This window comes from Strongylocentrotus purpuratus, unplaced genomic scaffold (assembly GCF_000002235.5).
Source record: "Strongylocentrotus purpuratus isolate Spur 01 unplaced genomic scaffold, Spur_5.0 spur5_scaffold_20, whole genome shotgun sequence".
In the NCBI taxonomy this organism is placed as follows: domain Eukaryota; kingdom Metazoa; phylum Echinodermata; class Echinoidea; order Camarodonta; family Strongylocentrotidae; genus Strongylocentrotus; species Strongylocentrotus purpuratus.
The window spans coordinates 25,266,494-25,283,376 of record NW_022145606.1 but is presented as its reverse complement, the minus strand read 5'-3'; the positions used below and the strand labels follow the sequence as shown (position 1 = coordinate 25,283,376).

General features: G+C 36.9%; 1 protein-coding gene across 14 annotated transcripts in view; it reads left to right on the top strand.

The window, feature by feature from the left end:
- Nucleotides 1-15,040: 15,040 nt before the first annotated feature.
- The window catches only part of LOC588152 (rho GTPase-activating protein 35), a 110,399-nt gene continuing 108,556 nt past the window's right edge, over nucleotides 15,041-16,883 (top strand). For all 14 annotated transcript variants that reach the window (XM_030993082.1, XM_030993089.1, XM_030993085.1 and 11 more), the window contains exon 1: nucleotides 15,041-15,081. The gene's annotated coding sequence lies outside the window, so the exon portion shown is untranslated. The remainder of the gene's footprint in view (nucleotides 15,082-16,883) is intronic.

Genomic DNA, 16,883 nt, shown 5'->3' with positions numbered 1-16,883 from the left:
TGTTTACAAATTCAAATTTCAAATTCAAATTGTGATGTGAACATTCTCGTCTCTCGACCACTGCACTGCAGTGTACTAGATGTCATGAACTGAATGTCATGAATTGAATGTGAGTGATTGTGAGACGTGCCGAGAATGCGCTGAATGAGCTCATTAGTGGGTTATGATTGATTAAACATTGCTGATTTGTGAATTGTGTCTTCTCTCTATTCTGGGGATTTTGTATTTGATGTGAGTCGGAGAAATTGTTGCATAAACACAATTGAGATTTTGTAATTGTATGAAGAATGGAAGCCCTTGTATCAGTAGGGGCTCTGGTCCGAGAATGAGGATCATCCACACAAACGAAGATATCCTTGTAGATGTGGACCAAAATAAAGATCGCCTGCAGACTTTTTTTTGTCATCGTCGCTCTGCTGGTTTTGGGTCCCCGAAGCGCGCCCTGGCGATGCCAAAAGCTGATTCCGCTTAATAAAATACCCCCAGTTCTGAGTTTACCGTCTACTTTTATGGGTTATCCATCTTCCAGAGGATGTATCGCTCATAACGTGAAAGTCTCTGTACAAAGTCAATGTAAAATGAACCAAGAAAATCACCACGGAATCCGTTTTTCGCATGGCTGACGTGCGGATCGAAATAAGAAACGTCTCCAAAAATGCAGCTATCCTTATTTTTGCGGACGCGTCTGTCCGCATTTACGAAGACGCTCCTCGTTTAAGCGGACGATCCTTATTCTCGGACCAGCGCCCCTACTGGAAATGTCATGCTTGTCTATGATCCATAATCAGTTCTCTATTTTTGGTGCTACATGTGTACATGTACATGTACATTTTGTAAGTGAACCTTAACAGAATCACCAGGGGCTGTATTCTGAACATTGTTAGCGCTAATATTGTTGTACATGTAAGTTGGTATTCTGAAAATCATTTATCCCTGTGTTACATGTGGCCTATCTCTTGAAGGACCGCCTCTATCTTATCTTTGACCACTGTTGACACGCCCATTTGTATGGACCCTACCAATCAAAATCTGTTTTATATAAGCATGATAAGTAGGTCAACCAATAGGAATACTTGAAGCCATATCTGAAGATGCGCCCTGCGCATACTAATCTTGGGCGTAATTGGTTATTTGAGCGCTGATTACGTGCATCATCATATGTGCTGTGGCATACATGTGGATCATGAAGACAAGTCACGCTTTCATTATCTTGGTTAAGATGAGAGCATTAAAATCGTCATATCCTAGCAAGTAATTTCTTAGAAAGTTCTCATCTGTGATGTTTCCGGTCAACACACAATCTTTTTCTAACTCATCTATTGGCACAAAGTTGGTTCTGGGCAAGAAATATTGCCGCCATTTTATCATTATAATACAAAAGATACAACAACCCCCTACCTGTTGTAAACATTGTTGTAAATACCATGCAAGATAAGATAAGATAAAAGATAAAACAATTTTCAGAATATCAATTATCTTGTCATATTATCTCTCGTGTGCATATGCAAATGAGGATTATACACCATTTTATTACTAATAAGCACAATTACAAGCGCACAAAAGTTTGAACGCAGGCGCTACCAAACAGATACATGTAAGAGAAAAGATACAACAAAAGATACAGCAAAAGTTACAACAATATTCAGAATACCAACTTTATCTTATCTTCAAAGATACAACAATATAGAGATAACACAGGGTTCAGAATAGGGCCCCAGGCACCTAAAGTCTGATTCGGCCGATTCTGTTAAACACAAGGAAACACCTAACAAATGCGATACTCGAGAAAATACATGCATGTTAAGGGGGTTCAACTGGTACCATGGTCATACATGTACATGTATGATAGTAATTTAATAATAATGACAACAATAGTATTTGCAGCTAATAACTTTTTTGCTAGCGATAAGGCCGCACCCCTAACTTTGACATTTCGTAGAGGAAAAGAGAAAAACAAACAAACGGACCAAACAAAATTATCGTAATTTTCTCATAGAACACTATTTTTTCTACAAACTGAAACCAAATTCATCAATATTCTTATAAATTTACAGGAAGTTAACCCCCAAAATGATCGTAATTTAGCAAATCTACATCAATTTTTAAGCTACCGGTAGTAAGTTTATCACAGGCAGCTTTGGTACCCTACATGTACATGTACATGTATACAATGTACCACCATACCACGATGTGCGGTGTAATACAGAATTGTGACTTTGGCTGGATGCGCAGTTGCGTTGCATGGCAGCTTGCTCCGTAACGGTCCCTTCTTTTAATTTTTAGCGATGCAATGGCACGAACTTAATGTAGATCTAGATCTACCGGTAGATTTTGTTAGAAAAATAAATTATGAAGTTTATGTCTTATGTCTTCATGTCAACAATGCAACATAAAATAGTCGGAAAGATGCACAGCCCCATATGTACCAATGGACGTGCTGTTTTGACCGCTGAATTTTTAGTTGTTGCGCATAGGCCGCACCCAGACTTTATATGATATTTTCTCTTCCGAAAATACTGCGGCCTTAACGCCGGCAAATATGTACTGTATCAACACTGTACTGCGCTTAATACAAGGTACAAGCAGGGCGCGACAAACCCGCTTGCCCGACGTCCCGGGGCAACCAAATTGAGCCGTCGGGCAAGTAAATCAAATTATCACTTGCCCGATTCGGGCAAGTGATACTTTTACAGTAATTTCCTAGTGTCCAAGAACTCTACCATTCACCCGTCAACTTCTTACCCGTCGTCAAAATCCAGAAGCAAAAAAGCGATCGTTCCGATTTCGAAAAAACTTCACAGACAGCTAGCCAGCTCAGCTCAGCGCGCATGCAACAGTGACACTTCAAGCCATGAATGCCGCTCCGCCTCCACGCACGGCCGGCCGTGAGCTAGCTAGCTAGAGACAGCTAGCGCGATCGTACCAGCTGCGAGCTTATTCGCGCTCTCTCTCTCTAGCTCTGCAGGCCGCACCGACAGGCCTTTGCTATTCTCTGATTGCCGATTGGTTGAATCACGCCAAATATGACGTCATTATTCTAGGGAAATGAACACGTGCGAATCGGAATGGAATAAACAACAGGGATTTTCTAGTAAGTACAAAAAGTCAAATGTTTGATATTTATTCATAATGACTGTTAATGATTGTGAACATATTATTTAAAACTCGCTGCTCATATAAATCAGATGAATGTTTTTGTCTCGTTTTCAATTTATTACTGTGGTCTCAAGATCCGACCGAGCGAGTCATTTTGATAATAGTATCGAGACCCCCAGAATATAAGCCGTTGTTGTTTTGTTTTCATGGTTTTAGCGACGTTGTTTAGTCTAGTTTTCGCATACTTATCCGAGATTTATCGTAAAATATCTTCAATATTATTATTTAGTAAGAATTTACAAATTTTGGCATGATATTTATAGCAGTGAATGATGAAATAAAAATGTCCGTACTTTATTTAAAATAGTTGATTACCCATTATTTACATGACGTTTCTTGATGGAAGAGTTGACCCAAATATTAACAGCTGAAAATTAGCCTACGTTTCCAAATGACAGCGGCTTGCACAGACACACACGTGCGTTGATCAGCTGTTTTTTCTCGATTGTGCTAGTAAACAAAAAGTTTTGGGCAAGTGGAAATATTGTTTGGGCAAGTAAATTGAAAACCCACTTGCCCGACAGGGCAAGTGGTGAAAAAAATTCTTGTAGCACCCTGGTACAAGGTGTCATACTATTAACACGGCTGAACAATGTATATGTGACTGAGACGCATGCATGATAGGCGCTAAAGCATTCAAGGAATTTCTTCTTCCCCATTACTTCACCTGAGTGGGGAGTGGCAAATCTTGGACATGGATGTGTGGTATTTTGACATGTATCCTGTGGCAACATTTGCTCTGGACTTTTAGAGATACCATTAGGGTTTGATTATTTCATGTGTCCATGTACAAAGTTGTGATACGTTTTACCTCGACAGTGTATTTGAGGTTGAGAATTTAAAATTGATGAAATTCAATTTGAGACAACATTTTCACATACTTCTATCCTGGTAATCATTGTTCAGTTTTTGTTCGTCAATATTTATTAAATATAAACGTTCCAATTTTTTCTGGTGATTTTTTAAAATCAATTGTTTTTTTCTAAAGTTCTCATACTTTTATTGACAGATAGATAATACCCCCAAAATATAAATATGAAAACGTTCCTATTTTTTCGGGCAATTTTTTCCATCCATTGTTTCTTTCTAAAACTCTCTAAGTAATTTATTGACAGATAATGTACATGTACATGTACATTGTAGATAATACCCCCAAATATAAATATGTATTTCCATCAAATGTCATATCAGAGGTCATCACACATGCCAGACAGACAGGGGCCCCACGTGTGCATATATGCGTGTGTGGAGTCTGAATGAAGGGCCATCCACTATTCAGCTGTTCCACTGTCTGCCATGCCGGTGTGTGTTGAACTCATTAGCAACGACAGATAAACATTCCAGCCCATTAACGCTGCCTGATTGGGCCAAGATAAGCATGTTCTCAGGTTCTACATGGAACACATCCCATGTCAGAAAATAGAAAAAGGATGGTGATGGAAGTTATTTTTAAAGGACTGTGCAGGAAATGACAGTGTACACATGTACCAATCACCTGATTTATTTAAAATCAGCCCCAAAACACTTCATTCTACAGCGTAAGAAAATAAAACATAAAACCTATTAATTAATGATAAAACTCATAAAATAGAAAATTTATGGAGCCAAGTCTGACTTGAGTTCTGTGCGTTCCCTTTTCTAAGAGTGTAAATGTTTGCCTTACCGTATATTATCTATGAAACAATATGAAACAGCACATGAACTTTCATCTTTTGTTGTTTGATTTAAATAGTATGTTACATGTAGAAACCAGGATAAGCACGTGCATCAATGTGTGTCCCTTGTTTACGGGTAAGTGAGTATTTACAGTTGATACACAGTACATGTACATGTACTGTACGTACAGTTTTGTACAGGTATTTGTTACTATTGTAAAGACCGCATAAAGTTACAATGTGAATCTAGAGGGTCTGGTATTGCAGACTAGCCATGTATTGGGAGGATGATGGATCTGTCTAGTGGCCCAGTCATTAAGGAAAAGCCTGTATGATCAAGTCTAAGCATGTGGCCTAAGCCACCTGGATGACTCTACACCTTCCAGTCATGGTACAAGACTCGTACGCTGCCCCGTTATTATCAGCACTTGACTACCGGTACTAACCTGTAAACATATTCTTGGGACTACACATAAACAAATGACACCCTTTGGTCCTATACACTATTAAATGGCAACATGCTATTTTCGTAATGTACCATACATCTTTGTGAAGTGCCCCAATACAAATGGTGAGAATCAGGGAGCCCATGTGTATTTTTTCCCCTGGTGAGAATGCAAAAAAGTATGTTGGTCGTTGTAAGGTAGGGCAAGCCATCAGATACAAATATTTGTGAGAGGTGAATGAAATAATTGTTCTTGACTCTTGAGGCACTTCACAAAGATGTTTGTATTAAATTTGGTTCCATTTTGAAAATAGCATATTAAAGATAAACTTTAGTACTGGTAATGCAATTGCATTGTGAAAGAAAAGGTGTGGAAAGGATCAGAAACAGTTGATCATGTGACATGTAAGTATTGGTGTGCACTGCAAGGTTCTGGAGTCATCAAAATCATAATAAATTTGACCGAGTCTTGGTTAAGTAACAAGCACTCACATAGAAAGCTATATATGGGACAACACACATGGTGTCGGGGCTAGTACTACCTTGATTTCCTTGTCTTTCTATGCTCATTACTCAGCCAGTATACATTTTCTTCCAAAATTATTTGGCACATGTCATTTATTTGTAATCTTGAACATTCAGTGTAAGTTTCGTTTGATTCTGTGAGAATTATTATTTTTTTTTTTACCAGTACTGGAGTTTATCTTTAATGTACAATCTCTGCCTGTGTCCAGAACAACTACAGCGTATCTAGTACAGAGCCACTTTTAATCTCAACGTGCATAGGCTAATACATGGAACACTGACACTGTTTTGTCCCTTCAAAGTAGTACAACCCCATAAAAAATGCAAAATTGCACAATTTGAATTGTGGTGATTTTTCTCTGTTCAGTTCATTAGTGGGTTGCCCTATCGTGTGTTCAAAGATCACCTCTTTTCTTTAGAAGTCAGTTCCATTCTTTGAATTATTTTCATTTCTCTACCAATTGTGCCGAAGTGTGACATCATTCTGACCAAGTTGTCAAGGTTGCTGGTTCCAAACAATTTTGAGCTAAACAATGGTGTCATTACCACACCAGCCCCAAACACTGAATTTGCCCTGCTCCAGCCCGTTGCTTGAATGGTTTTGCGGTGAACCTCATGTGCAAGCTCTGTCGTTTAGAACCAGTATTAAACCTGGACGATGAGGGAATAGGACGTTGGCACTATGATTGTGGATATTACAGGTAGTGAGAAATGAAAATCGAAAGAAAAGAACAAAAGAAATATTTCATAGAAATCGACAAGGAACTGAATTTTGAACAATGCACAGGGAATCTCCTATTCGTACATGTACAGTGTACATGGATGGAATAGAACATGCAGAAAGGTGAAATGTATTGCATCTGACATGTCTAGAATTACAAGAATTACAGTATGACAGAATCAGTATTTTGTTTCCTTCTTTATACCACACCTTTAACCACAGCCTGAGTTTGCTGTTTCATTCTTCCTTAAAAGACTGATTGGAGCTGGGACCACATCCCCCATGTACATGTACTGTAAAAGTCCCTATCCTGAAACTATGTGCAATACACATAGTACAGTGGGCATATAAATGATACCTGCACTTCTGAAGAGCTGCTGATTGTGATTTCGCAACTCTAGTTTATTTTCCAACTATATGAAAGTAGAAAGGGCGATTATAATATTGATAATGAAATTGATAATGATGATAATAATTTCACAATAATGATGATGGTAATAATGATATTAAACATAATGATGATAATATTAATTACCTCTTGCTATAAAACAACAAAAATATACATGTAGTCATGTAAATTTTAAACAGGGGCCCAAATTTAACAGAACCCACATTTTGCTTGGTACCCCCCCCCCCCTAGAAAAAAAGTTACAGAATATACCTGTACTGAATTTATTGTAGATACTTTGAATATATTATTTAACTATTATCTACAGTAGTTGTGTATAGTAATGAAGCTTCCCTGTACATGTACATGTTTATGTACATGTACTGTACATCTGTTAAGTACTTCTGGCAGTTTGTAAGTAGGCTTTATTGTAGTCATTAATTAAAGTAGACTGTTTTTACTTCAAGTTTTGAAACCACCTCCAGTAAAATGTTTAATTAACAATGACAGACCAATCTCTGAATCAAAATGGAACCGAAAGCTCCTAGAGGTGAGTGTTTTGTATTCTTTCAATTGATGAGAAACTTTGGAGATTTTGAAGGACTATAGTTGTAGGCTTTTGTTCAGGTGTATCTTCTTTAACACTTGACAGGTTTCCAAGGTTTTGTTTGCCAGGTAAAATACGTTTGCTAACAGTTAAAATGAAGATTGGCAGTGAAGTAGCACTGCATGGGAGAGAGAGAGAGAGAGAGAGAGAGAGAGAGCTATAAATATTTCAGAAAAAAGTAAAATCATTACTCCAGATACGTACTTTTAACAAAACCACAATTACATGCATGTACATGTACAGTTGTACACACGTTCATACAATCTGCTTACTGCTCAAGGCCTACCAGTACATGTATATAATGTGTATAATATACATGTACACCTGTTCATGTATGCCCATCTGCTCTCGGGTTGAGAGTGGCTAATGTAGATAAATGTCTTGCCAACAGATATTTGCCCCAGACTGGGATTTGAATCCCCAACCTCCTGACTTCAAAGCTCAATGTAGGCCCGCACTGCAGTGCAAACACTGCAGTGCGGAGTAACATGTGCTGTACATGAATGTGTGTACATGTAGCTGTGCATAATATGTACATGTACAACCACATACTGTACTACGTAATTGTTGACACATGTGCAATGTATATCAGAATCGTACAGACAGTGGATAAGGACTAGTGCCTTTCAACCTCGGGTACCCCTCTTTAAAATTGCTACGAAAGAAAACAAAATCAGTGAAATTTCTATGACAGACAGACACTCAAACAGATGGGCTATTCCCGATGTGGCCTTGAGTACTTCTGTATTTTGATCATCCATAATCAACCAGCGAAATGATAGAGGGACCTGATGACACAGGCTTTGTTCATACTGTCCAAAGCTAATCCTTCTCAGAATAGATGATGATCTTACTACTTTTTTCTGTTCATACCATCCATACAGTCAAACCTGTCCTAAGCAACCAAGGGCAAAAAAAAAAAAAAAAGGGGGTCTTTGAAGACAGGTTCCTAATAGTACATGTTTCAATGAGAAACCATTTTCAAGGGAAACAAAACCGTGGCCACTGTAGACAGGTGGTCTTTATATAGAGGTGGCCGCTTTGACAAGACTCTTCACAAAGATTATGTATGGTGTGAACAGTACCACTAATGACCACTGCTGATGATAATGACATGTATCAGAAGTTCACACCAGTGTGAAGGTCATGGAGAGATATTTTTGAGGTGACATTGGAAGGCTAAAGAAGGGAACAATTTTATAAACAACTACTTGTATTCTGCTTCCTGCATATACATGTACATTTGTATTAAGGCTGTGCACAACCGTGTAATGAGGTACCCAAGTACACTCCCAGGCTTACAAGCAAATACTCGAATATTCGGACGCCATGTTTTTTAATAATTTTTTTGAATTTTTTGAATTTTTTTTTTTGAATTTTTTTTGCCACCACCATACCACTGGAGCAGTATCCCATGTACGTCTCCGAAAACTCACGCAATTTGACTTCGAGTTGCAGTTGAAGGCGCCAATTTGATAATAATTATAACAGTAAACGATGCTGTTTTAAAAACCAAAGATGGCAGAATAATCCATTTTCCTCCGAGTCCAAACAGATATCCGGACATTTGGTCCCAGTTTCTGAGTGGTGGGCTTGACAGTGCTTGAGTTGGGAAACATTTTTACCGACGGTACCATGCCAGCAGCCGCCGCTCTCCCTGGCACGGGTAAGTGTCGGCCTGGACAGTGCCAGGTGACCAGGATTTTTTCTTCTTTTTTTTCCGGCCAAATATTCGAGTACGAGAAATCGTACCCGATTAGTTGTCAACAGTGCGGGTACTCGAGCATTCGACTACTCGTTGCATCCCTAATTTGTATAGCCTACATGTATGTACAACAACACAACATGTACACGTACTGTACATGTAGACCTACACATCGGGCCAACCTGTAGTTCCATAATATTCCACCTACACTGTAGACTGCTGGGAGAGGGGGGGGGGGGGGGGGTCTAAATTGAGATTATTACCTTATAACAATCTCATTGCATGAACCCCTTGATTTTGATTTTCAAATTTTAATATCAGGCCTGATAAAAACCTGAGTTAAATCGGTTTCCTGATTTTTTTTAAATTTTTCCCTTTTTTTTTCTGATTTTTTTTCTTCTTCCCCGATTAATTTTTTTTTTTTTTTTTTTTTTTTTTTTTTTAACCAATTTTTTTTCTTCCTTCCCTATTTTATCCTGATTTTCCTGATTTCCCTCTTATTTTCTCTATTCTTCCCTATTTTGCCCTATTTTTCCCCCAATTTTGTCCCAATTTTCTTTCTCGAAAGGGGGGAATGTTGTTAGATGCCATTTCCCCCCCGCGAATCCTCTTTTTTTTTTTTTTACTCAAGTTGGGCGTGGTTGAGGGGAAAACAAAAACCTATTTTTTTTTTAGTGCTCACTATCACCCCTATAATAGACAGGGTGTACAGCATGTGAAAATTTGGTGTTAGGATTTTGAGTGCCATGGATACAATGTACATACATGTATACATGTACATGTTCAGTATTGTGTAGAGACGTGGATAAAGCTTCAAAATATCTTTATAAATCATACCCGTTCCTCTTAACGTGCAGTAGTTCTTCGATACCCAAATCAAGATTATGAGAACTGCCAAATTCCCTGGTTCCATGTACAGTACATGTATAATTTATGACAGAACATGATCTGTATACAATGTATGTGTAGATTGTACATTGACCTGGGTCACCCAGAATGCTATCATTTATTACTGTATGTACACTGTAGGCTCTATTATGTACATGTACAGTATGTACATCTGTAGTCTACATACTGATATATTTCAGACCTTGGACTTTCATTTTTAAACATTTTACATGTTGTGTGTTGTACTCTGTAAGGGAGGGGTAGGGGGAAACTTACTTTGTAAAAGAGGGGGCGCTAATTTGTTGACAACCCTGACCCCCCCCCCCCCCACACACACACACACAAAGGGAAGGTTTTGCTGCCTTTCAGATTTTAATACCCCAAAATGCTCTGACACTTTGACAGCAAAAGACTAAAGAAAAAATAAAGAGATGTTGGACTTGCATGCTATTAAGATTCATGTACAGTATTATACCACTTGAGGTAAAAAAGGTTTCGCATGCCAGTAATAATTTCCACATTTTCAAAATAAATATCAAATGACAGAACTTTGCTTCCATTTATCAATCAATAGTCTTTTAATCTTATTACTGTCAGCAATCGGTACCTGCACAATTATTTAAGAGCATTAGAAACTGACATTGATCTTGAAATGCATCCGAAGTTCAAGTTACTAGAGTACTGTAAATGTGTGTATAATTGAAGTGCTTTATTCAAGAGTCATGGGTATCATGACCAATTGCAAATAACTTTACTAATACATCATATGCACTTAATACAAATGTATAAATCAAGTTTCGATTGCTTTACTCGTATCCTGGAATAGAGGATACATGTACATGTACTTTACATGTACATTTGAATTGGTAATTGAGATTTTATGAAAAATACACTCCAAAACAAAGCAAAACAAAACAAGCAAAACCAAAACCACACCCCCAAACCTAAACAAAACAAAATTAAACATAATTTAAATAGAGCTCTGTTCACAGTTTATATTCTTGTATTTACAGTGTACCCTACCCATTTTCAATTTTAGACAGCCACTTTCTTGTTTTGTTCATGAATACTATACAGTACAAGTGCACACACAAGTTGTTGCACTGTTTTTATTCTTTTAATACCTGCACATTCCTGAATGCACATTTATAATTTAACATGTAGGAAAAAATAGAAAAAGAAAACAATTCTGTGATCATGATCTAATGTAAATATCATTTTCGTTTTGTTTAGTTTGTTTGCATTTATAAGCGACGTAAAATTACACTACCGGAATGTGCATTTTAATTTCTATATCAACAAAGCAAACATACACTGTATGCCTACAACTCTTTAAATCCTGTTCTATACAACATGTACACATACATGTACATGTATGCTTCCTTATTGTTTTCTAATCTTGTAGTGGTAACCACTCCGGACATGTACATGTGCAGTATACCAATCGCCAACAGAGCAGTGACAAGTCACCCCCAAAATAGGAATTAGCAAACACCATTTGAGGTTTTTATGGGTAATTCTACTTGTGTAAATGGTGGTTCAAAAATCTATGATTTGTCAAAATGGTGTTTACATGTACATGTAGGATGTGGAAATGGGTCTCTACATGTCCTATCACTCTGCCTCTCTGATTGATGAGATAAAATGCAGATGTAATTTCCTCAAAAATGTAGACAATTACTTTGCTTTGGTCCATAGGGTATAGGCCTTGCTGTGTAGGCCTGATCTAACTCTGGACATTGTGTATAGACCCAGTGAGACCCTAATAGGAACTGAAACTGATAATGGTCTCTTGTTATCGCGCTGATCTCGTCATATCCTGCGCTAGATGATTTCCTCATCATCGTAAAGGACGTTGATTGCCAAGATGGATCACATTCCCTATTGTGACAGTGTATATGATTTCCTCATCGTCGTAAAGGACGTTGATTGCCAAGATGGATCACTTTCCCTATTGTGTTGATTGACCAAGGAATTCCTGTCCATCATTTGTCTGAGGTTCAAGTGGACTTTACAGTTTTATTGTTCACATGTACATGTAATGTAATGTGTATATAAATGATAAACATTTGACTTCCATTGGTGCTGTAGATGTAACATAGACCATACATTATGTAATAAATAATGATACGTTAGGCGGTGTCACACAGAAAAATCCCTTAAAAAATTCCTTGAAAAATCCTTACAAGGGAGAATTTTCTTGCTTCTTTAGAGGATTTTTAACGGGAAAATTGATGACAGACAGCAATTAAGTGGATAACTAAAATCTGGATAACTAAAATCCGGATTTTGGGACTCTGTGTGACAACGCCTATTGTGTGGTGTGGGCTGAGAGCAAAAAGGGAGAAAGTTTATCAAAGGAGTTGATTGCCAAGATATCACACTTCTAATTGTATTACAGTAATTGGCTAATGTGTTCCTGTCTGTCAATTCTTAGGTTCAGGTTGGACAACTTATACACCATAATATACAGAAATGAGACATCTACACTGTAGAATTCATTGGTTATATTCATCATACATGTAAACTTTAATGGTTTGTCCAGATTATATGTGTTTTTGTACATTTGTTATCGTTTGCTCGTCTTTGTTCTCCCTATTAAACTAACATGAATCCCACACAATAATGCGACCCCCAAATGCAAGGGTAAGAATGAAACTCATGAAAATCTCAAATTAAGCGATGAGGGTGTGTTAATTTCTCAGGTGATTGGGCGTGCGGCACAGAACCATTCCAGGCTGTGGACTACACATGTACCGGTAGTTTATTGTGTGCTAAGAGCAAGACAAGCAATATTAAAAGGAGTTGATTGCCAAGATACAGTGCATATTAAACTTGTTTTATTGTTTCGGGAAGTAAGGAATTTGTATGTACATTGCATGAGTGTCAGTTCCAAGGTTCAAGTAGATGATACATTTACATCAAAAACAAAAACTTACTGTCTAATTGTTATAAAGATATTGTACAGTGTTCATGTATGTAGTTTATTCATGTGAAGTGCTCATTTAAGTTTGGCTTTCAGTTTCAAAGTACATGCACCTGTACATAATGCAAGTAACCTTTCACTCAATTAATTATCAATCCAAAGTCTTATAATATTTTGTTTCGGTGAACTTTATGTCTTTTGTGATCCATGTGATTACAGGTAGTCTTAACAATATTAATTTACATGTATTTATATATATTTTTTTTGGTCTTGTGAACTTTGGTTGTACATGTGCATGTATGAAACAACATTTTCGTTATTAAAAGTTTGAGCATCATTTTGTATTTGATAAAGAATGTGTATATTTTACACTACACAATAAATTATAGGCTATACAGTATGTACAGTACATGTACTGAAGGTGCAGTTACTGTCAACTGAGTAACAAATACTTGCTAGTCAAGCAAGAGAATGAAAGGAAGGAAAACCCACTGCCCATTGAATTGCTTTGATTGATTTAGATGAGGTGTGTAATTGTTCAATATCCTTGACATTACTTTTCACTACAAACAAGCAGCAGTCACTTTGATAGGCTCTTTCCAGGCTCTCTTCTTTTAAGGTTGAATACTTTTCAGTAGTACAAACATGTTGGTATTAAGGAGTATACTCCTAATACCAATTTACATGTACAATATTCAGAGGTAAAAGCCTGAACACCAGCTGGTTTCCATTTTGGTGTTTAGGGCTGGTGTGAGTGTTGAACAACAGCCCTAAACATCCATCTTGAAATCACTCATTGTATATATTAGTAATTGGTCAACTTCTGTAGGCTCTAATTTCTTGTTGTGTACAACTTAAATACATGTACATAAATACTAAGTAACGTTCTACAGGAAATTAATGGAAATTGGATTGTTTTCTGGAACAATTTCAACCCAGACTTCTAGGGCAGTTGGGGAATCCCCTAGTACAACTGTGCGTTATTACGACATGTACCAACCAAGTAATTTCAACACAGGCCTACATGTACTGTACATGTACAATTTCAGTAGCTACATGTAAATAACTTGTTATTAATAACCAGTTTGATAACACAGGGCCCAGGATCAGCAGAAGTTTCAACATATTGTTTCCCAGAAGATTATGAGTTTGCCAACAATGTATGCCATACGTCTAGACAGTTCTACATGATACAATTTTATATTCACACAGGAGCTCTTGCATGCATTTTGGGGGAGGTCATTTACCATGCATAATACAATGTACACATGTACATGTACTGTACAAGGTCGCCTACTGATGTCTTTTTGGTTCAAGCGGGCCACAGCTGCGTGTACATTATACTGCCTGTAGTCCCTGTACATGTATGTAATTTATTTACATGATGCATACAATATCAATGTGTTCATGTCTGCACAAGTTCGATACGATGTTACCTTCATGTGCAGTGAGTCGCTACTGAGTTTATTTGCTGACCTTCGAGTCAGTGTTTAGTGTTGTGTGGAGATATGTGATGATTCAATACACTGTACATTAAAGGGTACATGTACATTTGTACATTACAATGTAGATGTAGATGTACACTGTAATGTACACTATAATGTACATTAATACCGTACATGGCAGGAATTACGTAATGGCAGCCATGCTAAAAAGCGCGGTAATACTTGTGGAGTGCCAGGAGTGTCAAGTATGACAGATACAGTATGAGGGCTGTACAGGAACCCAGTACTATTATTATTATTATTATTATCATTATTGTGGAAAGTACATGTACCTATAAATCATCTTTCTATTGAACACAAATGAAAGATAGATCAAAATTTATATCTCATGTTTTTAAAACTTGTAATTGAATACATGATTGTTAACCAAATTTTGAATACATGTTCCATTTTGTCTTTATTTTTAATAATATAGGATTATTTCTTTCTTTATTTTAACTTTCTCGTATTTTAAATGTAATATATTTATACAAAAGAAAGACATTGAATCTTATTTGCTTTTTTGTCTTGTTTTATTTCAGAATCTTGAGACTCTCCAATCAACCCTTGATTAGTGAAAAGTAAGTATAAAAAGTTCACTAATTTTCACTTTTCTTTTGTTATTAAAAAAACCTTAAACAAAATATTAATCGCTTCACATTTATGAAAACGTTTCATCAGGATTTATTGTAATAATTAAATGATCTTAAGGGTTCTTTTATCACACCCATAAAAGGAAAATTCAAGTTTTCTTTTGGATGTTATAAAAGAACTTAGACATTTTAAAATCATAATTGTTTGACAAGGTTACAGAATGCAATTCGTTTGATGGACAATAAAACATTTTAGTAACGAAATAGTACCATCCGTTTGAAACTCTAGTCAGAAAAGGAGCTGGCCATTTCTGTGGGGGATAGCACTTTGTCGTGACTAATTGATTAAAAGATGACATGTTATTTGCCGATGCTCAGCGGACGGACAGTCGTAAATTTTGCGCTGATCTCCAACGAGACGCAGATGAATGACATGACAAGAAAAAGAAGAAAATTGGATTGAACCCTTTAAAAACACGGGCAGATTAAATTGCAGTCTCCCTCCCTGGTGTGGACATCCCCCATTTGACTTTCAGCTCTCTCTCTCTCTCTTTCTTATCAACGTTGAGTTGTTATAACGTTCCACTCATGATGAAAGCTCATCTTTTTAATAGTGGGGAGAGGGGGGTGGGTGGGTTGCCGATTGCATTGAATTGTTCCTCATTCTCCCGTATTTTGTGTCCATCAATTCAAGTGCACTCTTCTATCATAACAAAAAAACTGAGACTAATCAATTATAAAAAGGTAATTAAAATGTGCGTAGATTACATGGATCAGATGACTCATGATTGCTTTCGTTACTTTAAAGTCTACTCTCAAACCTCACGTGATTAATAAAAGAAAGGATTCACTCATTCAGAAATTGTATACAAATCGTATGATTGCTTTGGAAAGAATCACTGTATGCTTTCTCACGGTATTCCATTCTCAATATTTTATTCGTGATTATATGTTTTTGAAAATAATTAAAGTAATTATGCAAAATACCCTATGTACAGTATTTGTACACTTGTACAAATGTATGAAGGTCTACATGTATGTCTGTATGCATAAAGCTGTACTTCAATAAAAAAAAAAAAAATTTTTTTTTTAAGAACACCTGTAATATTCATTTACAGGCAGTACTTTTAGTTGGATACATGGAAATGATCTATTATCTTTAATGCATTTACATTAGATACATTTGATCTTGATTCTGGTAGTAGAACATACTGTACATGTACATGTATGTACACTGGGTTTAAATGAATTCTGAATCATTTTTTACCGCAGTATGCGGATTAGACACGTATGAACCAGCATAATGAGAATTGCATAGATGTCACCCAAAATGCTGGAAATGTTATTTCCTGAAACAGTGGGCATAATTTCGAACGTATTGTTTAAGTCTGTGGGACTTTAGTATGTGTCATTACCAAAACTCAATAGATCCGTGCTCTAGCGATGACCTTAATTTCACCATTTTCTTAGATTACGTTGCATGTTCCAAACCCATCGAGTAACGTAGTGTAGGCATGCGACATTGCAAACTCTTGTACATTGTACAATGACTGAATGAGCATGCATACAAATGTGTACCGGTTATCGAACATGAAACATGTTGCAGCGTAATGTACATGATGTACATTATGTGTAATGTACATGATGTACATTATGTGTAATGTACATGATGTATGTTTGCAATGCGCATGGTATGTAGATTAGTCATCAGTAGCAATTAATATACCATGTAGATAATGGATGAGCATAGAGGAGCAGATGGGGCCTGGCAGACGTCCTATTCACACATT